Source organism: Carassius carassius, chromosome 32, assembly GCF_963082965.1.
Source record: "Carassius carassius chromosome 32, fCarCar2.1, whole genome shotgun sequence".
Classification (NCBI taxonomy): domain Eukaryota; kingdom Metazoa; phylum Chordata; class Actinopteri; order Cypriniformes; family Cyprinidae; genus Carassius; species Carassius carassius.
This window is the reverse complement of record NC_081786.1, coordinates 26,142,472-26,165,106: the sequence shown is the minus strand read 5'-3', so window position 1 is coordinate 26,165,106 and position 22,635 is coordinate 26,142,472. Positions and strand designations below refer to the sequence as shown.

General features: G+C 36.7%; 1 protein-coding gene across 3 annotated transcripts in view; it reads left to right on the top strand.

Moving 5' to 3' along the window:
• The first annotated feature begins 669 nt into the window (after positions 1–669).
• The window catches only part of tiam2a (TIAM Rac1 associated GEF 2a), an 80,725-nt gene continuing 58,759 nt past the window's right edge, over positions 670–22,635 (top strand). The window contains exon 1 of one of the 3 annotated variants that reach the window (XM_059520841.1): positions 670–839. The gene's annotated coding sequence lies outside the window, so the exon portion shown is untranslated. Of the gene's footprint in view, positions 840–19,510; positions 19,780–22,635 lie in introns of those variants that run through there. The other 2 variants (XM_059520843.1, XM_059520842.1) reach the window with 2 other exon arrangements.

Genomic DNA, 22,635 nt, shown 5'->3' with positions numbered 1-22,635 from the left:
TGTGCAGAAATCCTCAAAGATTCTCTCTCTCGCACACTCTTGAAAGCCCACAGCATTCAACACAAGATCAACACACAATGACCTTACAAGCTGTTGTCATTGTTTCTATGAGGGTATTTAAATGATAATGTTAGTGTATATTTGTAGACTAGTGTGTAATGTAGGCCTACTCTTGAATACAGCAACATATTTCTGTAATGTCTTTCTTTAATTTCCTCATAAACCATCATGTGGTCATAAACTGAAGCTGTTACCATGTGAGAGTGAATCATCGGATATATATGGGAGCAAACATAATTTAGGATTCATGTGCAATAACTGAAGAATGATTTTAAAATGCACCATTTGGAAACCTCAGAACTTTTTTTTTTTGTTTGTTTTCTCAAAAATCTAATAAAAACTGCACAGCCGTTGGTGTCCAAACCTTCAGGTCCAAACACAAGAGTCCATTTAAGAGTAGATGCCTGTCACCAAACAGAGATTTAAATAACCTTAATAATGTAACCCAGCAACCAAACACGCGTTACTCGGATAAACACTGTGAGGTCCTCTCCTCCTGAAACGGGATTGGTTCTTCTCTGCGCATAATCTAATTAGGTTTGCGACAGCTTCAATCTGATTGGTGAACTGTGGTGTCTTTTAAATTTAGGGGCGTGTCAATCTGTCCACGCAGCCTCGTGAGAGTTGAGCAGTCGGAGTTTGCGTGCTCAATCTTTAGAGAAAAGAACTGGATTAAAACTTTGTCCTTTAAAAAGCGTTGATTCAAATGAATGTGCTCTCAGAAATAACACAGAAGTTGCTCTATGATTCCCTATCCTGTGGCTGTTTTGTAATATCTGGTAAGTAAAAGTTATCTGTGTTTTTGTCTGCGGTAGGCTATTTCATCATATCTAAATAGTTTTTGTGTGCATTGTGTTTAATATGACTTTATCTGTAACGGTATTTTGGTTTGAATATAGGAAGCTACAACTAGACCCCCCCCCCCCTTTAGTGAAGTTTAAAACTATGAAATTGTGTTTCGTATTGTTTTGTGTTTATATGCTTAAATGTTTATTATAAAGTGCCCAAGTATCATCTAAAATTAACATTTTGTAACTTAAGTATAAACACTAGGCTATATTTTTCTCTATTTTAATGTGTTCAACACCTCATTAATTATTTTTGTTGTCAGCTTGAAATAAAGTTGGCTAATAAAATAGTTCACATATAAATAAATGCTTTTGTTGTTTTAAAAAAAGAAATTGCTTTATTAAAAAATTAAACCGGCTGACAGTTAACTGCACTAATTAAGAAAATAATAATTATCTGAAAAGTACATTTTTAGTTTTCAGAGGTGATTAAAACTTAATTTTAACTTTAAAAGATTATAAAATCATAATTGGTTGGTAGTTGAAAAGAGTTAAAACGCATCATTTGTGTCTTCTTCTCTACTCTGTAGAAGAAAATACTGAATTGTCCCGCTCAAGGAAATGGTGATGACATGGAGAATTTTATCATTGTATATTATGCCTATAGCATGTGAAAATAAAGTGATCTGATAAACAATGAAAGGAAAGCACTAAATGACCTACTTCTGTTCTCAAGCAAATTATATGCAAACTGTAAAATACAAATTGAAATTGTTATTCAGCTTTCCAACAAAGAAAAGAATCAGATGGTAAAATGATCATGTTCTCTTTAGGTTACATATACAAGTCATAAAGTAGTATATTCCTTATGTGTTATTTTATTAACTAGTCTGCCTTGTTTTACTCATTTATGAATTTTTGATTGCATGAAAGGTGGACAGTTGGTCTCACATGGTGATCGCATCATTAACATTAACCTTCAAGTAGGAAGATGTAGTGGTAGGGTGTGGTGTTAAATTTGAGAGGAATGCCATCATGACAAAAGGGCTATTGAACCCTGTGGAGTGTCAGGATTAGAACAAACACAAGCTGACCTCAGAAGGAAGGTCCAGGCTTGAGCTCTCTGTCATGACTGATGTCTGCTTTGTAACTCCTAAGGGTGGTCGAATGAATGTTTTTACATTTTCAAGGGCTATAGAGGTTTTACTTTTACTTACAGAGTCTGTTCTTAATTGTAGAGTCTTCACAGTTTTTTTTTTTTTTTACTAGTGTAAAATCCATGATTTACACGTTCAATAAAGTGTGAGCGGTTACTGCGGTCTAATTTATGATTTGGGGCCTTATTGAACTAAATTGAAGAAGGAAGGTATAGTTTTCGTGTGATATCTGGATCATGCTGTACCTATTTAAGTTGTGGAGTTGATACATGTCTTGAGCCTCTGTTTTAAAACACTACTTCAATTCATTTCCACAAGAAACATTACAAACCTATTTTTACAACTTGCCCTCAAAGTTCCTGGCCCTAATTCTGTGAAGCAAACCACTCTTTGGAAAACCGTATATCATGTCCACCCTTTACGCATTTTCCCCTTATAAGGTGCTGTAAATTCTCTATTGTACAGTGAGTATGTGTGTCTCTTACTGTTTAGGTAGATTCTGTGGGACAGTCATTATGAATTTCTTTTCAAATTAATTTATTGTTCACTAACTGTAAGTCACTTCTTGTCGAATGTTGTTTTTCAAGCTGGTCTACATGAGATGGCTTTAGTCATTCTGTTAAACTTAAGGCTTTTATGTTCTGACCATTAACGGGTAATCTTGGTCAATTTGATGATTTGTTTCTGTCTTCTAGAGATTATATTTGGTTCAAAAGTAATTGCACAAGGGCAGCCTCTGTGCATGTATCTGGCTGTTTTTAGAGTTGGCTATAAAAAGCAGGTGAGGTAAGACGGGTGTTGAATGCGTCCTGGAGGCAGTGAGCCACAGTCTAGCGGCCAGTCAATGTTTTTTTTCCTAACCATCTTTCCAGGCTGTCCAAGGACAGACTGCCAAATCACAGACATGTTCCTCTAACAATAAACATAATGTTTTTTCCCTGCGCCTTTAGACTGTTTTCTGACATCATGTCCAACAAAATGATGGCTTGTTGAGTCACAAATCCCTATATAAATTCCAACAGTTCATGATTCACCAGAGAGAGACTAACCTAGCTAAACATATGGCTTTTTATGTCCAAGTCAATGAAAAAAGAAATGGTGACAAATTGAAAGCTTTAGGATAATACATACTAATACATCTGTCAAATCTTAGGAGTTGCCAGCATGATTTATAAAAATAATGAAGATCAACAGGCCAGGGAAGCTGAATTCATGTGAACAATTAGTTGTTAGAGTTATTGTGAGTACTAATATGAGTACGTGAAAAAGTAGCTTTTACATTTTTTTTACTTGCTGTCATGTCATTCCAAACCCACACACAGAATTTTTTTTACCGATTTTGAGAATCATATCTTTTTTATTATAACACAGTGCAGATCAGGTGTGTGTGTGTGTGTGTGAGAGGGAAGGAGGGTGCATCCAGCTGACACTGGGTCCGGCAGCTGTTCTTTTAACACTAATCATAAGAGTAAACACAGCTGGGTCAGGAAACTCTGAAATAAAGTGCTGCATTTCTCTATTGTTCTGTTTGATGGATGTGAGGAGTAAAGCCACAAGCTAGAGATTCATCCCTTTCAATCCCTTTCCCTGTCATTTCTCTAAATCAAACCATATTGACAGCTTTTATATATCGATCATGCTTCTCAACATATGTTTCCAGAGCCCCGAGTGTTTCAAAATCTTTGTGGAGGGGAGCACCCTTTTTTCATCTCAGTTTTTGTGCTCTCTAGTGATCATTCATCCACCCTTCAAACAGCCTTGACTGACTGTGCGGACTTCAGAAACCCTAAAGAACAGCTCATCTGATAGTGAGCTGTAATCGACTGGAGGAAAAGGTCTGATAGTAAAGACCCGAATGTCTTGGTGGGCTGGGTTCTAGCTTAGACTTAAATACACCTTTCTTCAAAGCACATGTAGATGTTAGGCCTGTTTCCTCCTGGTATTAAGTTGTGTTTTCAGCGATCTGATCATCAGTGGTCAGTCAAGACTCGTTACCGTTTCCGACTGGAATTATCACGTGTTTCAAATGTGTCTTCTGTGACCACTTGTTTTCGGATTTTAGTGCAACACTCTCATATTTCTTTACATTTTACATAACATTCTTGGGAGCATTGCGTGCGGTGGATGAATGCTGTTACATGAATGAACCCTTTTATGCTGCTGGAGGGAAAGATAGCGAATGAAAAGGCTGAGGATTCCCAGATCAGTGGACATACATCTTAATACAAGAACTAAACAATCTTATCATGTCTTTCTATCTACTGGCTCAAGAACAACATGAAGTTACAGAGAACTAGGTTTTTGTGATTACATAAATACAGTTTTTCCTTTTGATTGCTTGTGTGCTTTGTCAAGAGACTCACAGCAGTCTGACGCAGACGTGATTCTCATTTCTTATTTTTTTATATTATTTATTTCTTTATTTTAATTAAAGGAGGCAGTCAGTTGATGCACTCGGACAGTGACCAAATAGCTTCAAAATTACTGACATGCTGCTGTTCTGCTTGCATCTGATCAAACGTGAAACCATGCATCCTTCATGCCGATTGTTACTCATGATAATTATGTAACCAAACATTTTTCTGGGGCTTCACTTATTAAATAGATAAGGGAGGCAGACCTTACTGAAGCTGTGAAGGAACATATGCTTTCTACTGCAAATCTATTCCCACGTTATCCCAGTTCATTTCATTACAGTAGTTCATGTTTGTGTGAGTGCTTATGTTATAATTTCAGCCAGCTTCAAGAAAAATCAGAAGCAGTCAATTATCCAGTCATCCCTTCTGACATTTTTAATTGGTAAATGTGTGACAAAGCTCCTGCAGAGCGAAGACACCCTGACATGAATGTCTGGAAATTGCTGTCTGAATGGTTTTCAGTCACCTGGCTAGTATTAGCTATTCTGAAATTCAAAGTAAACACACTCATTCATTTCTTCAGGTATTACTTTAATGTTGCTCTGTTAGAGGACTAGTGTTATCAGATCAGCTTTCTTGCCGCACCATTACAGAGTCAGTCTGGTACATGCTGATATGCTTTGCTAATTCAAACACTTTTGATAACCGATAACTAATGTCAGAATATATATGTATGTGAAATTTACATACTAGTGTTTTCTTAATTTGTGTTGTTTAATTAATCATGCTAATAATAATTACTTTATTTGATATATATTTTAGTAAAATAGCTTTTGCTATAGCAACAAATTTGTTATAGATACCAAGAAATTGTACTGATATTGCTAACTGCAATTTTGCTGAGGACCTAATGTAACTGTGAACGTGAAAATGCATGTGGTATGTTTGTGGCTATTCCTGGCCGACATTCACTTGTCATTTGAAAAGCTTTCTTCTAATCCGTGTCAGCTCAGCCTTAATGGCCTTAAGACTTGCCAGGAGAATAGTCTTAGATGCACAGGTTATAGAGAGAGATACAATCCTTAGTGTTTAGTAGACTTCTCCCCTCCTCCAGCTGTCTAAGTAGTGCTGATTGTAATTCCTCTTGTTCAAGACTTGGTTTGAGAGTGTGATTTGCCCTAAGGGATTAGATTCTGTGGGACATCGCTGTCCCACCATGCCTCAGACTCAACAAGCCTTTTGTTGCACTCTCCAGATGGGACATTTTGGACAAAAATGCGAGGGGGTTGTGGGTATCACTGCATATACTGCCACCATTTGTTGCTACCCTATATCTGTGCACGTTTCACCCCTTTTAAATATGAGCTTCTTTGCAAAGGATTTGAACTAAAAAAAACGTTCCCAAAAGGCTTGAGTATTGTCGTTCAGTTCATTCCCCAGTCCACGTCCATGTCCTTTAATTAGAACAGTGTTGTGCCAAACACACCCTGTACAGTAACAAATGATCCGCCTGGCTTAAGAAGGCATCCATTTAACCCTCATCTTCACACTCTTTTACTTTCATGCAAGTTTTAGTTTTGTCCTTGGTAATGGTTCATAACTTTTTTTTCTTTTTTTACTGGGATCACCTCCATATGACAGGAAACTTTCAGTAATTTTCAGAATGAAAGATTTATTTTTTCCTGTAAAAAGTGCTGTTAAACCCTGTGGTCTAATGGCACGTGCAGACTTGTGCCTCTCTGGAAACTTTGGCCTCAATTATTATTATTCACTGCATGGCTCCGAATGATGTCGTTCATTATAGCCATGAACTGGTTTGTCCCATTTGATCTCGTTCTGTAGTCTGCACTGTTTATTCTTGGCTAACAACAAGCTGTTTAATCATCTCATTTTTTCCATGTTTCTGCTGGAAGATTGCATGTTTTTTTCCATTTCCATGGCTGTGAGCAGGTGACAATGCAGCATTTATAAATGTATCTGCCAATTGTGAGTGTCATTAACATGCTGTTTCTAATCCCCATAGTCTTTTTTGACGTTTCACCACAGGACCCCTACTTTAATTATGCTTAAATTACATTTGGAAAAAAATCACTCACATTAAGATGCATAAATTACTCAGAAATTTCTTCCGCACTCCAATATCAGGTTGCCACATAACTGCTGTCATATACAGCCGAATACCTTTCAAAAGCAAAGCCTAGTGTGTCCCCTTCACCTTGAGGAATGCTCACTTTCTCATGAGTGCGGATAAGCAGATAGAAAGCAGAGGAAGGTCACCTTTTCTAGTCAAAGCAGGTCCTTTGGGGTGAAGCTCGTCTCTGTCTCCTGTTCAAGCGTGAACAAATGGTACATGGAGCAAATTCTTTCTCTTCTTCTCTGTGAATGAACCGCTTGACCTGCCCTAACCTCTCAGCGCTCAGGCATCTGTTTGTCTGCTCAGTTCCTGTGCAGAACAGCATCACTGCTGCTTCATCTCAGATGCCCTGTCCTGCAGGAGGAAGATAAATGACCATGAGAAATTATGGCACTCCCGTAGCACTTCTCCAGAACTTATGTTATCAGTGTTGTATGCTTGTGTGTAATATTGTGCCATAAGCATAGCAACGTATTAGCGGTGATCCATGGGGTTTCTGTGGCACCCTATCTGCATATGTTACTTTTGATGTTTCTTATGTAGGGCTTATCGACGTCATGGACAATATAAAAAATTGTCAACAAATGTTGTTGTTTGATCTCATATTACCTGATGCGGTTTGACCACTAGAGTGCTGTAGCACAAGACTGTAATTCAGCCCACTTGGATGCAATTCAAGAGAAGAAGACAGTGCTTCAGAGCAAATCTGAAGCTGCTTAGCTGCGTTTGGGTGAATATATAAATACTGCACACTTTCCTCTCAATAACGAAATAAACATAGCAAAAAAATGACAGCAGTGAGAAAGCAGCAGTTAAGAATGCATCTGATTAAAGTTCAGTCACGTGACGTTTATTTACATAGTTATTTATGCAATAGATAGCCTTAAATCAAGCAGCTTTGCAATATTAAACATTATATTAAACGCTGATTAATTTTTGGGAAAAAAAGACGATTAGTCGATTAATAATTCTAATAATCATTAGATTAATCGATTATCGAATTTTTTTTTTTGCTGCAGTCCTACTTATAAGGCAGAAAGGTTTTGGAACATGGCGTATGGGTTTATATAGCTAAAATGAGTTTTTCTGTGGTGGTGAATGTCAATGTATTCTTAACAAATATCTGTTTTGTTGTAGTGCGTATATATTCACAAGTATGTCTCTCTGTTAATTCCATGTCCCCAAGTCTCTTTGATGTGAAACCATGCATTACAGTTGAAAAGTTAACTAGGCTATATTATAGTTGAACATCAAGTATGAAGCATTCTGTAAAAATCACAAAACCTGGCAACAGTAAACTCTATATCAGGTGTATTCAATTATTGTTCCAAGAGGTCTAGTCTCTATATTTAAACAATACTTTTTTGGAATGGTTATAAATTTCCATCTGGGCAGCAGCAGGACTTTGTAAAATAAAAAAAATTCTAAACAGTCAAAATAGTCATCGGAGATGTGGGCCCGAGAGCCAAAGCAAAATATATTGTATTGGGAGTTCAGGGGGATTTTTACCATTTTTTTTACATTTAGCTTAAAATAAGTGTCAACTAAAAAGAAGAAAGACGCAACTTTCACAGAGCAGAAAGAACTTGAATGTAATGCGTTTGGCTCTAGATAAAAAATATTAGAAGATATTGTGCTGAAAGGTCATACAATAAATAACTCTGAGTGATTGTAGTGTAAAGTTCTGTTGTTTTGATGCAGAGGCTCACTCTAAACTGTAGAAAGGGTAAAAAAAAAAAAAATTCTCACTGTCCGGTTGGAACTGGAGTCTCTACTATATTGTGCCTCTAAGACTTTTCCAAGTAGTATCTTGCTTATAATTATTCAACATTTGCTGGAGTTATGTTCTGTTATTCAAGTCCAATACTAGCTTTGTGTAAATTTAATTTAGTCTCAACTGGAGAGAAAAAAAAAGAAATCATGTTCTTTTTTTTTCTTTTTTCAGTCCTTGTCGTCCTTGTCGTGCTTGTCAGCATAATTGGATGTAAATAAAAAAAACAAAACAAAAAAACCTTTTGATGTACTTTAAAAAGCATATCAGACAGATAAATAATGTTTATTAATTAGTATAGTGATTAGTTCTGGAGTCTTGAATGTTGAATAGGTACCTTGTATTAATCAAAACAAGGTGCTAGATCTACAGTATTGCTGTAGATTGCTGTTTTCATTACCCACTTAGTCAAACCTGCCTCATTAGACTGAATTAATGCATGAACCTGTCAAACAAGCTTGCAGACCTAACTGTTGTATATTAAGCTTTAAATGATCACCACTTGTATCTGGACCACATGCATACAGTTATTAAAGAAAGGTATTTATTCTAAAATCTTTTCGATCCATGTTTATTTCAGGGCAAACACAATGTCTCATAACCTCAGCAGCGCTCTCATTTGAGGATTCCTCACACACATTGAGGCGTGCGTTGTGTGTTTTATATTGTGTCGGTTTGGTTAAGGAAAACCTTGGACCGCTGAAAAGGAGAGGTGTTAGCAGTCTTCTGACTTCTGCTATCACACACTGATAGCCATAAAATTATCAAACAAAAGGAAGAAAAAATAAAAGTAAATAAACACTGCTCCACTCTCCTGACTGTATCTCCATTAACAAGATCTTCAACATAAACAAAGATAAGGCACTATAAACATCAGAAGGCCTTTGTTAATGGAATTGTTTATCCTTTGAGGAATATCCTTTGCTGTCCAAGATTCATATCTGATCTGGCTCTGAGATTTTAATTAGCCTCGCTTCTAGTGAAATGCTATGGCTGTTGTACTGAACTGAATTACAAATTCAGCCTTTAAGTTGTTTCAAAGATGCATGAAAGTCTGAGCTGAAGAAGAAAGCCCTAAAGAATATTTACAAACACATCAAGCAGTCGTTAGTGATGAGGCCATGGCATGCTGTTATCTTGCAGTGTTAGTATAACACCTAACCTTTTGCGTTCTGGGTGAGAAGGTCACGTCTTCGTCGCTGCTTTTGGTGTGTGTGTTTGTTTTTGTAAATGTGGACCCAGTAATTTAAAACATGTTTAACTTATTGTTTCAAACCAAATTCTAAAACACATTTTTGTTGCCAAGTTGTTTTCAAACACAGCTGCAACTGCAAGCAATGCTTCTCTGTTTAAAAAAACAGTAGTTTCTCAAAGCATTGGTTGAGCTACAAGGTGACATGTGACATTTAAACAAATGTTTTTGAATGTTTAACAAAAATGTTTTAAAAATTCCTCTTGTTATACTTGTTTTGGCCAACAAAAATAGCTTTTTTTTTTGCCACATTAAGCTGGGAAAGGATAAAGTATTGCAACAACCCCCTCCCACCCAATAAAAATAATATTAATTAATAAACTTGAACACATGTTTCTTGTGTGTAAAAAGAACAAAAACAAAAGAACAGTGCAAAGTATTTTGAACATGGTACAAAGCCTGATCTTTCAGACACAATAAAGACAATGAATCACTCAGTTGAGAATCACAAAATCACACAATTCCAGAACAGTTGCTGGAAGTTTTCTGAAACTTTACCAGCATTTCTGAATGAAAAGGACTACAAATTCTAACAAGAAATAACAGGTGGTTTCTAAGTGCCATTAACTTAACCTTTAGACAAAATCAACTAAGAAAAGAAAAGTATTCTGTGATGATTTCAAGGAGAAACCTGCTTTGTGTCTGACGTCGTTCAAAAATCTATAGATGTTGTGTTTTGGTTTATTTAAATGTTCAAACTAAACAAATATTTCAAAAGAACACAACTGTAAAGGGCACTCAGAACTATAAAATAAAATATCAAGAAAGAAGAATCCATTTTGAGAAAGTATTTAAGTATTTGGTGTTTATTGATAAACACCATAGAGAGTTCAAAAATCGAAATTGCTTTAAGAACATGTAAATGTTTGACTTCCTGTCTTCTCCATGACAAGTGGTGTCACAAACAAAAGGTTTTGTTTATGGGGTAACCACATTATTTCTGTCTTTCTCTAAACGCTACCTACTGTGCTTTACTGCTTGTTCATGTCTATTTCCAACTGGTTTTATCATCCTCCCTCAGAGGTCTCATCACACAATAAGAACAGAGGGATGACAAAATAAATGGCAAATTAAGTAATTTCTAAAAGTGAAGAGGACAGTTTAACTGCAGATGTTAGTTCACCCAAAATGTAAGAATCTGTCATTTACTCGCCTTCATGTCATTCGATTCCAAACTATAAGATTTGGTTAATCTTCGACGCAAAAGTTTTTTTATTTCTTTAATTAAGATTATGATTTCCGTCCTGCCATTGAAGTTACAGATAAACAAAACTTAGAAGACGCAAAAGGACTTAAATGCGTCTTCAAACTTATCATATTGAATCAAGCATTTTAATCACATCTTAAATTGTAAATATATACGATTGTTTAATATAAAGCCCATATTTCATTTAGACTTTTATTTACATCTAAGCAGTTGTTGACAAGCATACAATAGAGTACATTTCTCTTGCACACGTAACACACACACATGAGCTTCCATGTTTACCATATGTGATGCGCTGTATGTGTGTTTCTAATGTGAATAAACGATTTAAATTAAATCTGTTCACCAAATAAAGCAATAGTATCTTTTTATTTTTTTCTTCTTCAAGACTTAGTTTAAACTGCTCAATTTATATAGATTCATTTTATATTGTTTTGTCTTTTTTGGATATTTAAAATGTTGGGTATTTATTAAAATATGTGAACATAACCAAAGTCTTATGGATTTGGAAGAACTTTAACTTTTGGGTAAAGTATCCATTTTATGCTCCTGTATCCATGCTCAGTGACTCCCTCTGGTTCAGTGGGGTTTACTGCTGAGAATTGACAGAAAAGCCAGCAGCCAGACCACATTGATTTCATTGGACTCTAGCACCTTGACGTGACAGATTGCTCGACAAAGAACACAGAGCAAGTCAGGTCAACCTTATTCATTTAGTGGTTTAGATAATATGATTTAGGTTCCTTCGTGTGTAGCAAGTGTGTCAGTGGAGATAGATTGCAGTGGGTGAGGGCTCATGTCTGTGGGCACAATTTTTTACACCCAATTAATTTCAAAACAAGGTTCACTTCATAAGAAGTACATTCATTCGTGTTCATGTCTCTTCCTCTTCATTTGTCAGTATTTGGTCTTCTGAGCCATCACTGAAACATCACAGATTTGGCTTTTGGTTCAAGTGATATGTGCACACACATCTGTAACAGATTTGCCTTTGTGGCACTCGTTGTTTCTCAGAGGCCAGAATGTCTGGCAGTGTGATTAATTAGCAAGCATGTTAGCTTTTCATATTCTTTCTTCCTGTTTACTCATAGTTCATCCTTTCTCGGTTACAAACAGTCTCAAACTATCAAAAGAGATACTCTAGATGTTTGATGATGTGGTCTGACACACCGATGTTTATAGCCATTGTCATTTTGCTTTTTGTGTGCGTGTCAGTGACTGACTGGAACTACATGATAGCTCTCGGGGTCACTGCTGACATTTAGGTCTTTAAAGAGCAAATTCCAGCTAGAGAGTTGAGTGAAGAGTGTGATTTGTCTCTCCAGTGTCTGTCTGACAGCTATCATGAACTACACAGACTGACAAGAATACAAGCTGATTGAAGCAAAGAACCTGGGGAAGGAAACCTAGTGCCAATACTGAATACACTTGAATGGACTGAAATGTCAAACAGATGTAATACTGGTTAATACTGTATAAAAACATGGACGTAGTGTCCATGACGTCACCCGTAGACTCCTGAAGAGCGTATTTGAAGCTCAAAGTGTGTAGAGCGGGCTGTCGCCATCTTGGCAGCACTTCACCACACAACTCTCCCGGACAATCGAAAATGGGCAAAAAGGCGGGATCTGGTTGCTAAAGCCACGCCCACCTAGCTCGAAGGCAGTGTCTGCAGTGACAATCCACTTTGCCGCACGGTTCCTTGCCGCTGTCGCCTCTGCCTTGCTTAGTTGGGGTCACTTCATCTACAGCGATATCGTTGACTTGATTGAAAAAAAATGCACAGACACTATTTAAACTGAACAGAGATGACATCACTGAATTCAATGATGAACTGCCTTTAACTATCATTTTGCATTATTGACGCACTGTTTTCCTAATGAATGTTGTTCAGTTGCTTTGACGCAATGTATTTTGTTTAAAGCGCTATATGAATAAAGGTGACTTGACTTGACCTGTCACTCAAGTGGCCATGCCCTTAATTTTGCTGAACTTTATGGCTTAATATAATTTAAACAGATGAGTTATAAAAAAAAAAAGTCACCCCCCTCACAGTTGTCATGAAGGGCAAAATCTATATAGACCAAAATAATTTTTTGAACCAGGCTGTAAAGTTGGGCTTTTTAACATGGGGAGTCTATGGGACTGACTCCCTTTTGCAGCCAGCCTCAAGCGGGCAGTTGATGAAATACAGTTTTAGTCACTTCCTTGTTGGCTTCACGAGAGAGAGCGGGAGGTTGCCGCTCGGTCTAGACTTATACTCCTTTGGTGTTTGGTTCACTGTCGTAATATTTGACACACTTATCATGACCATTTTGTGCTTCCCCACAAAATTCCTGAACTACACAGTTGTTCTTGTCAGGTGTCAATGTAATTCTGCTATGCTGCATGTGTAACTTTGATATGTCAGCAAAGTACATCTGAATTTCAATGTTTATTTAGATTCTTTTATCATGGGTTGCAAATACTTCATTGGAGCTACTCATAAACCGTTGTTTTTACTTAAGTTTGATTATGTCCCTTGTATGACTGTATACTGTGGCAAGCCTTTTATGCATCGCACATAATTAAGTCTCAACATTTAATGAAATTTCGCTTGGTCTTAAAGTCCATTTTGATTTAATGTATAAAACGAGTCCATTAGATATTTTATGTTTTAAAGGAAAGTGTTACGTTTAATATAGGGCTGTACTGTATATACTGTATAATTGTGGAGTTATTAAAATATTGTGGTCACTATGGGTGAGAATACTGTAAATAAGTTACTAATATGAGCAGCTGACTAAACTATACATCATCCAAAAATGGTACCTTTAAAGGTACAACAGCTAATGACTGGGGAAGTACCTAAATGACCTTAAAGGGATACTCAACCCCAAAATGAAAATTTTGTCATTAATCACTTACCCACGTGTTGTTCCAAACCTGTAAAAGCTTTGTTTGTCTTTGGAACACAATTTAAGATATTTTGGATGAAAACCGGAAGGATTATGACTGCCAAGTAAGTTACACGGTCAAGGTCCAGAAAAGTATGAAAAACATCATAGGTGGAGGGTGTACCAACTCCAGGGTAAGGCTAAAAGCAGACAAATGTATTAACAGGGTGGCCACCACTAACGAAAGCGTGGCCACTCCTTTGGCCACCCCACTCAAAACTGCAGCTTTTGTCCATTTTTTTTCTTGACAAGAAATGGTTTTTTTTAGATTAGGGATGTGCACGGATAGTCGAACATTCGAATATTCGTTCTGCTCTAATTATTCGATAAATAAAAATGATATTCGAATTTCGCAAAAAAAAAAAAAAAATGTTCACAATAAAACCTAATTTGGTCACTTTCTGTGATTCTCCACGGCATATTTGAAGGTGTATGCAAGCAAAAAATAATTAATGAATGATTAAGGGGCCATTCACATATCGCGCCTTAATAAGGCGTGGAAAAGGCTATGTGAGCGGCTTTCTCCTTCTTTCCAAAGCGCTCGGGCAGAAGCGCTCCTGAGGCGACGCGTTCTCTCCACGAAGACGGAAATTTCAGCAAAGGATAAATGGATTTGCAGCACAAAAAAAATCGCTTTCAGTAGCTCTGCTACTAAATTTATTTCAAAATGGCAATCCATATACAGCTATGATCAGCTGTTCCTTCATCTTGGCTGAGCTTTCAACGTTGTTACGGGAAAGGATGAAGCTGAATGTTTAGTTCTTGTCACATGACCTGCGGTGCGCTTGTGGCATTCTGAAAGTTGAGATGTTTTTAACTCGATGCTGTGCGGACGCGCCTGGAAATAACGGGACCGCGTCGCACCGCGTGCGCATCGCGACCGCGCCGCTTCCATTATGAGCGCGCATACCGCGCGCCTACATTGGAAATAACGAACTTGAGCATGCAAAAGACGTGATATGTGAACGCCCCCTAAAAGAACTGCGGTCTTCTACAGTAGGCTACTTCAAATATGCCGTGGAGAATCACAGAAAGTGATCCAAGAACATTGTTGCAGCATCTCTCAAGCAACGAATAAACATTGCTAACTTGGAGAATGCAGTGAAAACTCCTCTTCTCGCGTCTAGCCTAGACCCTCGGCACAAACATCTCATGTTTCTCGATGAAAACATGAGAGAAGAAGTAAGAAAAAAAAACTTTTTTGAACATTATCAGAACATTTTCCTTGATGCGAGTGGTGCGGATGCAGTCGCCACGATGAAGATGCAATGCCCACTCGTTGGAAAGTTCTCCAGCGATGATTACAGAGAGTCCAGCCGAGACGAGTGGGAACAGTTCTTGCTGGAGCCATGTATTCCACCAGATGAGGATCCCATTCAGTGGTGAAACGAAAACACGAAGCGCTTCACAAAACGTATTCGCTTAGCACACCGTTATTTGTGAGTCCCGACAACGTCTGTGCCGTCAGAGCGCGTTTTCTCCGCGGCCGGCCTTATTGTTAACAGACTAAGGAGCCGACTTTCCCCCAATCATGTTTTACATGCCCGTATTTCTTAACAAGAACATTTGAAACAATAGAAAAAACGCAAAAAAGATTTGCTGACAGTTTAAAAGTTAAGTGTAAGCTACATTCTGTACAATAGCCTAATTGCTGCAGGCTGCTTTACGTTTTTTCTTTGTTCACTTTTTTTTTTGCTTTTAATCTGTACTTTTGTTTGTTTGCACGCATTGTTAAAGGTTTTCAGCTACAAAACATGATGTGTAATGTACAAGCGTATTGTAAGCTTGTTCAAAATGACGAAAACAAATGTTGCTGAAAAATAACGTCTGACTCATTAAACCTAATTTAAATAAACGAATATTCGAATATTCGTTTTTTGTGAGCTCATATATTCAAATGGGATATTTGTGGAAAACGCCCATCCCTAATTTAGATGCGGAACAGCCATATCTCTTTAGGCTATGACCACATCAAACGGGAGAATTTTCAGATGCGCACTTAAGCTTCACCTCAGCATCAGGCGTGAGTCAAATGAGCGCAGAAAATCTACAGCAGCCAAATGAGCTTCAGTAGAACAACTGTGAACTGCAGTTTGATGAGATATTGTTAGACTATTTGTCAGTAAAACACACTTGCCTGTCCCACCAGCCGTTTTACTGTGCTCACAGCGCACACTCTTCAACAGTACGCAGATATGTGGCGCACGCCACATATATAAACCTCATAAATAAACTGCACAAGAAACTTTGAGCATAGGCTACATACCTCGTTCTGTCGTCAGCTAAGTCATGAAATCACCAAAAAGGGGATTAAAACTGCAAACTGCATGTACGCAGCACAGAAGAACGTCTCTCAAATGCATGTACTAATAAAATATATTCTGCAATTCCAGATTACCATATAAGGCACAAGATGATATATATTTTTTATTTGTAATTTAACACACTAATAAATGTGAGCACAGTGCACTTATACTAGAAAATATGCAAAAATGAAAACATTTAAATGCATAAAATAACTCATTTTATATTCTGGCATTTATGACTGTTTACTTAGGCATTTTTCATATTTTTATCACTGCGCATGCCTCATCCAGGAGTATGCAGTGTAAGAGAGCAAGCATTAGGGAGTTTCTAAAAGCTGAATAAACAATAAAGCCATAGCGAGTCCCTTTATTAAAATACCTGGAGGTGAGGAATAATACAAAAAAACTATTCACCCAGTATTACTTGATCTAATTTACAAATATCTCAATTATAGTTAAGTAGAAATTAATTGTACTCTGTTGTGTTTTAGGCACTAAAACAGTCCAGTACATTAAAATCAAACATATTTTTATATTGAAATAATATATTAAATATCATAAATGCATCTTTTTTGGCAAGAACCAGATATGGGTATCATGAAGGGTAAATCAAATTTTTTTTTTAAAGGGACATAATTTATATTTAACGAGATTTTAGATTATTATTAGAGAATTTAATAATAGCATCAGAAATGTATAATTATATAATGTTTCCTTTCCACGGTTATTCAAACAGCGAATAAATTATTTATACATTATCACTAACATTGATCTATCGCGAGTTTAAGCACTCTAAAGATTCAAGTTATTTTTATAGTTATTGTTTCGGCTGATTTTCTCAAAAAAACAAAACAAAACTATCGTTACAATCACTAAAGCTGTATAAACTGTGAAATTAATCTCTTAGTACTTTGTACATACATCTGCGCTTTGTTGTTTATGATGAGGGAATTCGCAAGAGTTCTGAATTCAGTCAGCGAACGTGCACGCGCTCAACAAAACTGATGAGTTTCAGCGAGGAGCCATCTGAACGCTTCTGTTTTGCCGTTGCATTCCTGAACTCAACAGAATTGTGTGTGACTGGTTAAAATGCGCAACACTGTAAAAACAGCTAAAATAAAATAAGGCGCAACATGAGAAGATCTTAATTTAATGCCGCATTCGACACTATTCATATTCACTTTGTTAGCAACAGACGTAATAGATTATATTTGTTTGTGCAGGTGCATTTTTTTTGTCAAATTAAGTGGCATTTTTTCCCCAAGTACCCATACGTGGCTAAGCCTTCCCCAGCCTTACACATGCTCCGCCTATGAAAAGCATCGTCAGAATAGTCCATCTGCCATCAGTGTTTCAACCGTTATGCTATGAAGCGACAAGAATACTTTTTGTATGAGAATAAAACAAAAATAACAAATTTATTAAACAATTCCTTGGTCAACAGTCTCCTCTGTGTCTCTCCACATCACTCAAACTGCCTACGCACTTCTGTATCAGCCGCGCCACAAGGATGTGCTGTTTCTACGTGTATTTATGCTTTGATTTGAAAGAAAACATCCTTGTGGCGCAACGGACACCGAGGAGCCTCCCGGTTTTCTTCCAAAATATCTTAAATTGTTTTTCAAAAATGAAAGATGCTTTTACGGTGGGGGTATGACATTGGGGTTAGTGATTAATGACAAACATTTTTGTGGTGAAGTATCTCTTTAAAGGTACATCTTTTGCACTTTTTTTGACCGTGTGGATCGGAGCATAAAACAGTAAAGTTAGACATTTTATTTATCATTTGTTGTGTAAAAGCATTTTTACTTAAAAGGCCTTATCACATTGAAAATCCTTGTTTTAGTTTTAGTGTATAAAAATGTATTGAAATTTTACACAGCTGATGTTTTTATCCTCTGTTGTGCTGAAAGACCAGACTAACGATTAATGGTGGTCAGGATGGCTGTCCAGACCTTTCAGTCTCTATTTGTTCAATTAAGGTTCCATATGCTGAAGCTAATAAAATCATTTGATCTGTGAAGCTTGTGTTTGTCAAACTAAAGCTAAATAAAACTCATGGAAGTGAAGAAGAGTTCTTGCTCTCTTTAATGTTAGCTAGTGCACTTTTGATTGTACTGACAGATGCTGTTAATTAGCTTTGTGCACAGCCCAGTAAAGGACAAAATGTATTGTTCTGAGTGTAATTAGCAGGATCATGTCTTTAGAATATGTATGACCTTGTGTCCCTAATCCCCACAAAGACATTCTCATTTCAAAGGCACCAGCTCACCATTCACAATAGCGACTCTTTATTGTCACCCTGATCCTCTTTACTCATCGTGCTTTTTCCGTGTTGAACTAATCACCAGTCACTACATGAAGACATTTAAAACATGATCTACTCATTCGGATCATCCATTTGATTCTTCTCTTTATGAAAATAGTAAATTGTGGAGGCTGTACAGAAATGTTTTATCTTATCTGCAATAAACACAAGCAAAGCAAAGTGTATGTTTTTGAATAAAGTCTTACTGAGCGTGTCATTACTAACATCACACTGCAGAACCCACAAAGATTTTTCATTTAATTCTGAATCAAAATAAAATGCTAAACAGTCTTGAACTGCTGTTTTTGTTGGCTTGCACACTGAACTTGGTAGATATTTATAATAAAATATTACACGTTTCAACCAGGTGTGATAAAGTGAATTATTTTATCAAATTAACACGTTCCTGCAGCAACATGCTTTGTATCACTGCTCGCATTAAAAACTCACTGTAACTTTCTAGTTACCCCTCCTTCAATATCAAGTGTGGTCAAACCTAAAAGAGAGTGATTCCACTCCAAAGTGAATAAATAAATAATTAAATAAAGCTGTCTTGCATATAAGATGTATATCTTGGGTCACTAAGTTTCACAAAAAGGTCACAAATTTAAATCAGATTTCAAATTGTCTTGTGGTGTTTTAATTACAAATGCCATTATTTAATAATTCAAAGAAACGAATATGAATATAGAATTGAAATTTTTAGTTATTTTTAGATCAGTTATAGCACTGCTCATAAAATATAAAGGATGCCTTTCATTTATATATACTTGCTTGGGATACGTTTTGGCTTTTATTTATTTATTCATTCATTCATTAAGTTATAGCACCAACAAGTGGTATTTTACAACAAACTTGTCTTGTTGGTGATCTTATTTTTGTATGCATTACATTGTGGTTTTCTAATTGAGACAGTTTGAATGAATGTTTTGTTTGATCTCAGGTGAGAAGGAATGAAGAGTGTTTTGAGGGAGCAGGTTAGAATTGAGATTATGCCACCCCCCCCAAAAAAAACCAAACAAACAAACAAACAGTATGTATACTGACATCAAACCTCACTGTAATCAGATTTTGGGATTTGGTTCCTCATGGAGTTGAAAACGAATCCCGCTTTAACCCCTCCTCCTTTACCCGTCCTTCCCCCCTTTTTTCCATCTGCCCTTCCTCCTGTCCTCGTCTTTCAGGCGGGCTGGAGACTGCCCCTAAGTGTGGGGGTGATGGTGCTGTTCAGGGTCAGATAGCACTGTGGACATGGTAATATTCGGTTAGCGCTAAACCCCCAATGAAAACTGCAGGAGGTTCAGCTTCTCTCCTCAGCTTTGCCTGAAGAATGTGTGAGATGTAACTTCAGGTGCACTTCTCAAAGAGTTTATGCTACCTAAAAACAAAAAAACACTGGCTTGTTTGCAGCAGGAGACATCAGAGTTTCCCCTCATGTCGGAGCAGAGCAGGAGTCACTCACAGCCTGGAAGGGAGTTTCCACGTGTGCGCGTGTGGTTTTGTGTAAGTCATTTTGTCTTGTTTAAGTATGCGTCTTTCTATGGGAACTGAGGTTGAGATCAGACGGACTGCATTCGTCTTGCATTTCAAAGCATTATAGATTAAAGCTTTTCCACAAAGGTAAGAGAAAGGTGTTTTTGTCTGTCTTATTCATTCTTGCCTTTGTTGCCTCTAACTGGATTAAAGGAAAAAAAAAAAAAAAAACGGCTGCAGGTGTAGGCTTAGTGCCTTACTGCTGTTGCTGGGTAACTTTATCTTATTGCTGTCTGAATCATTGAAACATCTTTGACTACAGTTCATTTTAAACTAAAGCCTTCTACAGAGGGCAGGTCTGTGATTGATTGAACTCTGGTCAGTGTGTTCAGATTGAATTGTCAGTATGTCGGTTAGATTGAGATGGAAAAATGTGCTTTTGGTGATGATCACAGAGTGTCAACATTAGTATTATATGGTGTTGAAATATTCCATCAGTTTACATTTGACAGGGGTGTCTTGAGTGCAGAGACATATGGTCATTGAGACTTGGTCAATCCATCTGTACTGAGATTAGGAGAACCCAGTCTGATCACTTACTTATTAAGCCATAATGTAAAATAAAACATGAAGTATATTATAACTGTTGTCCACGTTATTTCTTATGTAAGAGTGGGTGCGGCTGTAGTGATTTATTATTTTTTATTTTTGAATATGCAAGGCTTCTGGTGTCATTTGCTTCAGGTTAATGTAGCTGTACAAAAAACTTCCATTATGCTGCGTGATATTGCAAACTGGCATTTGTTATCATATCATTTTAATGTATTATCACAATCATAAACATATTGGTTTGTGGTGCAACGTCTTTATTCTAGTTATTAACCAATAGCAGGTCATGAATTCTCGGACATTAACATAAATAAGTTTACTTCTGTGGTGCAAAATGAGATGGGATTTTTGGATTTTGCATTCGTTCTTTTGGATCTATAGACATGACATTTCTGAATACTCTCATGTTTTCGCTTCATGTATTTTTCAGTGAAGGAATAATTAATATTTATCTTTCATTTAGTCTTTAACTAAATGAAACCTAAACCTAACCCCAGAGTATTACGAGATGTTAGCAGGTCAAGACAACATACTCATGTTTATATATTTTTTATAGTTTCTTGAGTCAAGGAAGAGTCTGAGTTTGCAATATATTTCCTTCTCCACTAGAGACAAACACTCGCAGTGGCTTGATGTGCTTAAATCTGTCATAAGGACGCTTTCCTTTCATATGCACATGCACTTAATTAAATGCAGGTTAAGGCGTTTATATGCCAGGTGAAATCAGTTGGAAAGTGTTAATCGGTTAATGATCAGCTGATTATAACTAGGGCTACACCCATACTTAAATTCTGTGTTGATACCAATGGCCATTTATTAGCAACAGGAACCCAAAAATAATCCCAGTCTAGAAAAAAGAGAAAATGATTGTAAACAGCTCAATTGCAAATAGTGTAGTTTCCATAAAAACTCCTTACTCTGTTCTTTCTCAGCATCTGGAGAAAATGTTCAACTTTGGGTAAAACAACACACATCACTGACACTTTTTATTCAGCTGTCCAATCACAGTGGAGAAGGGGTTTTTCTAGTACTTGTACTACAACTGAATGAAGGAAAAGTTAAACGATTGTTTGTCTCTTGAGTATTCATGTCTTTACTAGATGAATTGCTCGACTACCACCAATACTGCTATGAAAAATAATAATTTTTTACTAGAGCCTGAAGAATATGTTTTTTGGGAGGGGCTGATACCGATATTAGGGAGTAAAAAAAACACTGATATCGATATATTGGACAATATTCTTTGTGTAGTCTATATTATAGTACAGTATAGTAAAATCATTTGGCAAATGAATGAGAAGTCTATTGACTGGTACTGTACATAGAATACAGTATATAGCCTACATAAACAGAATATATATATATATATATATATAAAACATAAACAAATTTTTTGCAATGATAACTAAAATGTGGTGATCCAACACTTATAATGATGTGACAAACATAAACTTATGTAGTTGGGCTGGGAGATAAAACGCTAACGATATGCATCAAGATAGACATGTAATCGATATCAATAAAAAATGTGTTCGATAAAACGTTTGATTTTTTTTTTTTTCTTTGTCGGAAGAAACCAGAGGTTGCGAAGCAAGTTTGGTTGCATGAACAAAGGCACTCACTCTCTGGTAACCTAGCAACATAGGGAGTGACACGCTACCAGCCAATCATGTAACTGTTTGGTTTCGCCATACTGGGATAATCACACAAGCTGTCGCCGCGTCGTGATAGGTGCGCCTTATATTTTCCTGCTTTTTTGTCCTTTGCCAATCAGAGGAAGGTTAAAGGATTAGTTCACCTCAATATGAAAATTTCCTAATCATTTACTCACCCCAATGCCATCCAAGATATCCATGTCTTTCTTTCTTCAGTGGAAAAGAAATTAAGTTTTTTTAGGAAAACATTTCAGGATTTTTTCTTAATATAATGGACTTCAATGGCAACCAACTCAGCTAGTTGCTATTGTTTCCTCAAAAAACTTAATTTCTTTTCCACTGAAGAAAGACATAGATATCTTGGATGGCATTGGGGTGAGTAAATTATTTGGAAATTTTCGTTTTGAGGTGAACTAATCCTTTAAGTTTAAAATAAAAATGTTTAAATGTAATATATTTTTCTCCTGGTCCTTATTTTAAATAGGTCATAAAAATATCAGTAATTATTGATATCGACCGATATGAAACGCTCATATTGTGATAAAGTTTTCAGCCATATCGCCCAGCCCTACTGTGTAGTGGAGGCAGGGTATTTAACAATAAAATTTATTATTCAAATGAG